Consider the following 6,000-nt stretch of genomic DNA (forward strand, 5'->3'; position numbering starts at 1 on the left):
TGCTATTATAATATTTCGCCGCTGATGTCTTCTTGACGACGTAGTGAATACCAAATTCATATCGGCGGTACTCCCTGAAAGCCCTGTGTTTGATTTCGTTTGTAAAATTTATTGACGATTGTATTGGTTTTTGATATTGCCTGTTTTCCTAATGACGTTGTAAACTTTCTTTATAGTGATATTATTTAAATGCAGAAACAAATCTTGAAGTTCTCGTAAACAAGCTTGTGGAATTGCATCTGAGATGATAAAATGATATCTGTTTGTTTTTGTTATATGTTTTGTACAATGAAATCTGTAATTATCGTAATAAACATAAATATTTCGAAAGTAAATTTTTGTTGCACGTAATACTTAAAAAAATAATTTCATTTTTATAATTATATTTCATTTTTGATCTAATCATTGTTGCAATAAACAATACAAGCAATCTCGATTACGACATTCGACTACATATATAATTATTTCATATTTAATCTACATTAAAAAATCATAACATGAACAATGTCCTTGCATGCAAGTCTAGCAGAGCATTTTTTTTTTATTATGAGGGTTCGAATCTTACGAGTTTTTATTTAAAATTGCATTTTTATATTTGGAACGCGATCTGCGGCCGACATGGCGGGTGACAAATACGCGCGCCGCCCTCATGAATGACAATTGAAGAGATGTTTTTATAAAGACGGGCCGATTTTTACATTTATGCTAAAGAAATTGTGCCCATAAAAATTGTGTTCAAACGATGACTACGATTTTTCACTGTCGGCGAATTGGGATTTTATAAGGCAATTGTGTACCAATGATAAAGAAGGTGCGATAGATTTGACACCGAATGATTAAAACGTTTAAAAAGAAATTTTATATAATTTTCGTAATTATATATAATATATTATAATATATTTTATTTTTATCAGAGCTACAAATAAAATTTACCAACCATAACTTTGTTTTTTTTCTAATCTTTATATTTTTTTTATTGAGTAATGTGTTATATGAATTCGATTCATATGTTATGTTGAAGTATATAGCCATAGCTTATCCTATGTGTATTCAGGTCGATCAAAGTAACATTAAGCTTATTTCGTTGAGTAAGCAATATTCAGACAACGCGCAGTAATTCCAGGAATGCGCTTATATGTTCATGTCGATGCGAACTGCCGAGCACAATTTTATAAAATATATATTATTTATTTACAATTAATTTTATATTGTTATATATATATTTTATCGTGTTAAGCTTGAGAAATATTAAACATAATATATCTAAAATAATTATATATATTAATTTTTATGTCTTAACTGATATATATGATATTACAATCACCATTTGAATTTTAATAATTTAGAGTAACATTTTTTTCTACATATTATCGTTGTACGTACATTTATTTAATTTTAATCTCTTTCAAATATGAAATATTATTTTATAACTGTGATGTGATTTAAGAATACATTTTTATTTTTATTTATAAATATTAAATTAACTTCCCGACTGTACCTAGTGTATATCCCTAAACCCCAGTGGATACATTTGATTAACCTGACTAGACAGGCTTCATTGATTTACCGTTTGGCATCTACTTTAATCCTTGGCTAATGGTTATCTGGTTACGTGAGGTATAAATAGTGTGCTATATTAATATATATATTATATATTACGTTAAAGTTAATTATTTATTTTATGATAAGCCATAGATATCGTTAAGAAAACAAAAGTCGATAAGCTGTTTGTGCCAGTTTTCTCAGGTCTGAAGTATTTATATCCGAATGACTGGTAGATTTTTGACGATTAAAGAAGGAGAATGATAGTTCTACAATAAAAAAAATCTTTGACTTTGTAAAACTAGTATAGTTGGATGGTTAAATGTCTTTTAACATACATCATACTGTGTAGAACTTATTCTAAAATACGGTTTCAATAAAATAGTACCTAATAGTTGTAGTAATATAAAATAATATTTTTTTATAATATAATAATAGAAGAGGAAGAAAAAGTAGGAAGTCTCTCAAGTAAAAGTAAGGTCGAAGGAACGGTTGCAGCCAAATACTTTCGGGTGTCTCTCTGGTTCATAATCTAACCTGCTTGCTCACAATCAAGTTTTTCGACTACATAACGTATACATATGATATCGAATTAACGAAAATTAAAAAAATAATAACTTGCTTATAAAATTTACGTAAATTGACTATTTTTAGGAGGTCGTTAATTTGACGTATACGATTTTGGGATAGTCATGACATCCCATAGTTTCGCCCGCAATATGAACGGTATTTGCCTTCAACGCCGAACACACGATAAAATAACAAACACAAAACGTGAAAATGAGTAGAGCTTGCCAAGATTTAAATCCACGATATTCAAGCGTTCCATGACTGCCATCCCGGTTCATACCTAAGTATTAAATTACTTATATAATATATTAAATTTAAATTTGAATACATTCGTTTATGATGACTTCTTGTTTTTATAAGCTTCGATATATATCGGATGCAACGTAAAAACGGTTCGACTGATGTCTGACGTTAATCGCCCGTTAGAGACGTATTATTCACGGGCACGCGTTGCACAGTGTCCGCCACCCTGTATCACCCGTTGTGTGACACTAACTATTATTACCTATACTACGATACTATAACAAACAAAAATAAACCTTATAAGCTGATAATAAAGATCAATGTTCAATAGCCATTAGGCTAGTTAAGCTTTATGAAAATTGGTAAAATCGTTAAACTAATCCAAGCCAATATATTCTCTATTTCCCAATGAATAAAATTAATATCCTTTTAAATTCACCGTGTACGACCGTTCAGAACTGCCCATCCAACTGAACCAATACTTTAAAATATTTTGAACTTTATAATTATGTATATAGAATATATTTTAGGTTGCTGCCGTTGTGGCTTTTTAGTAGCAATATATTTATTTCTATGGATATGGTATTGCAGTTATTACGCCAATATCAACAGGCGCAGTTGTATTCGTCGATTAATTATTTGTAAACAATACCTCTTAATGTTTTTCGTGTCATGAATCAATGTAAGTGGTAATAAATATGTATAATCGTTTTCAGTGCTAATATTTATTTTAATAAACAATGAGTATTGCTTCACACATTACGTTTTACTACGCAAAGTAGTAAAGTAGCAGTCTACTCGCCTCTTGAATTTTGAAGCCTATTCCGTGTTACTGTTCCAACGCGGATTTGTGGATCCAACAAATACAGATATCCTCATGATATTTATTTATTACACGTTTGTATACAATGAAAAAATTTACTATATAAATAAAGCATTATTTTCAGAATATCATTAAAGTTCATTAATTTTTATTATTCATTTTAATAAAGAAAATATGAAAAGTCCTTGAAATGATTTGAAGTCATTCCAAATAGAATATTCTATTACATTAATAATATTATATATTTTTCTCATTGTAATTTTTTAAACTAATATATTTTCATATTGATATTGAAGATTAATTTAGACCATTCCACTAATTTATTAAAAAATAAATAAGAATGAAAATCACTTTTAAAATAAAAAAATAAAAACGAAAAAGTAGAGGGTAGCTTAAATTTTTTAGTTTGCGAAGTGCGTAGCTGTTGTGTGATGAAGCAGAAGGCTTCCACTCGGTCGAGCATGAAGATACCACGATAGTGCGCTTCGCTACCTCACTATGGGTAGTGTTGACTTCATTACCTATTATAGAGTGTAGTTTTTTAGCTAGCTTTTACATGCAAATAGTGCCTTATCTATAATATAAAATATACTTTGTATTATTTAACGCAATGAATACATTTTATTTAAACGACCTCCGTGGTCGAGTAGTGTGTTCACCGGTTTTCATTGGTACGGGTTTCCCGGGTTCGATTCCCGGCAGAGTCGATGTAGAAAAAGTTAATTAGTTTTCTATGTTGTCTTGGGTCTGGGTGTATATGGTACCGTCGTTACTTCTGATTTTCCTTAACACAAGTGCTTTAGCTACTTACATTGGGATCAGAGTAATGTATGTGATGTTGTCCAATATTTATATAAAATAAAATAAGATTATTATTATTATTATCGTTAATTATTTTAGTTTATGTTTTGTATGAGTTTTCGGGTATTGAGTAAAAGTTTGAAAACGCTTTGTTTTAACTTGAATTTGAAAGATACGTGAGATTAAAACGTGTCTATAATATAGTCGACACATCTGCCGCTAAAACAAAACGAAACTCCCAAAACGGCCCTCGAATTTAATACTCCTAAAATGAATATTTATAAAGGCGTCAACTGTTAATCCAGCATTGTTACAATTTTCGCTCGTCGAGTCGTGACTGATGGCGTCAAGACAATACGGGGCTCTTATGGTGTTTGTACACTGTAGGAAAGGCAATAAAAATATTCTTGTGAGTTTAAAAATTATATATATTTTTTGAGAACATACTATGGCATCCGGAAAACTTAACGACTTAGAGTTAATTATGTTTTTTTTCATATATAGTTGTTTTATGTTTTTAATATATTATTATTAATATGTAGATGTAAAATAAAAAATAATTTAGAATGTAATTGTATTTTTTTTAATTGTGTTTTATTTATTTAATAAAAACGTTTCCTGCGTCGGCAATGCACGGCAGTGTACGCGTACCAAGCAGTGTTCATCTCAGGAATTAGAGAACAAAAGGCTTAAGTGAGCTTCGACGCCTCCGCGTTGTTTCAGAGCTTCATATAAAAGATCTCGTCTAGCAGATGACGGCCCGTCGTTTACAGATCAGAACTTCTTATCTGTTTGATTTCGTAATTATTGTACATAAATAATTAGTTAGAAGACACAATGCTTGCTAATTTGAATGTGTCAATAATGGAGAAAATTCAATATAAATCATATGCAAACGGTACCTTGTACAATGTACAGTCAATGCAAATCTGCAATAAATAAGAATTAAATCTAAAATATTTTTATTTATAGTATCAATCTAAATCATTAATTTTAATCATTATTCAGTTGTTACTAACATATTTTGTATATTATTTTTGGTATGACAAAAGAATCCTTCGAGCCGGATTTGAACCAGCGACCTATGGATTACAACGTACGGATATCTACAGTCCACCGCTCTACCAACTGAGCTATCGAAGGCTTGACTATTTCATTCATTTTACAAGACATATGTATCTTTACCAGTTGTATAATGGATCGTCGTACGCGTAAGTGAAAGGAGGATTTACATGTGTGTCTGTATATATATATATGTGTTAACATTTGCTTAATATTAATAATTTTATAGTGAAATCCGATTTGAAAAAACTAGCTTATTTAGCTTTAGGAATAGTTTCTTCTCGAGCAAATCCAGGATGTAGAATCAATCCGTGCTTAACATAAAAATGCGTTGGCATTGGAAATGCCGCAAGGTGAAAAATTTCAACGCCGTAGGTTATAAAGCATGTTTCGAATTTAGCTTGCAGGATTTGACTTAAGCAAACCTACATTCAAAAACGATGCTCGCTTTATCGAACAAAGTATTATATTAATATTAAGACTAAGACGTTATCTTTTATTCTTCATTATTGAAAGGAAATATTATGTTGCTTTCTTCAATTACATATATTTCGATCATAATTACTTTTTAATGTACTTTACAATTTTTAACATTAACGGCGTAAATAACTACAAATTGAATATTAAAAAATAAACTAAACAAATCGTATAAAATTACGTCTTAATATAAAAGAGAATATACAGAAGTACTAAGAAAAGTTATTTAATGAGGTGGAATGCGAAAAATGTTTTTAAATACATTAAATTTTTAAGACAATGCGATGTATAAATTTACAATAAGATTTATGTATATAATTACGTGTACTATATTATATATTGTAAAGTAAATATTGTACAGTTTTACAAATTGTTTTATTCAATGTATTGTAAATTTATTGATTTACCGGAAGAGGAAGCAGACTATGAATAAATAGTAAACACACTCGTTTTATATTTGTATTCTTGTTTTTTTACTTGGT

General features: G+C 29.5%; 1 non-coding gene across 1 annotated transcript; it reads right to left on the reverse strand.

The window, feature by feature from the left end:
• Positions 1-5,033: 5,033 nt before the first annotated feature.
• On the reverse strand, positions 5,034-5,122 carry Trnay-gua (transfer RNA tyrosine (anticodon GUA)). The gene is given in 2 exon segments: positions 5,034-5,069; positions 5,086-5,122. It is a non-coding gene; the product is annotated as a tRNA-Tyr (tRNA).
• Positions 5,123-6,000: the final 878 nt, after the last annotated feature.

The sequence above is a fragment of the Vanessa tameamea genome, chromosome 3, assembly GCF_037043105.1.
Source record: "Vanessa tameamea isolate UH-Manoa-2023 chromosome 3, ilVanTame1 primary haplotype, whole genome shotgun sequence".
Classification (NCBI taxonomy): domain Eukaryota; kingdom Metazoa; phylum Arthropoda; class Insecta; order Lepidoptera; family Nymphalidae; genus Vanessa; species Vanessa tameamea.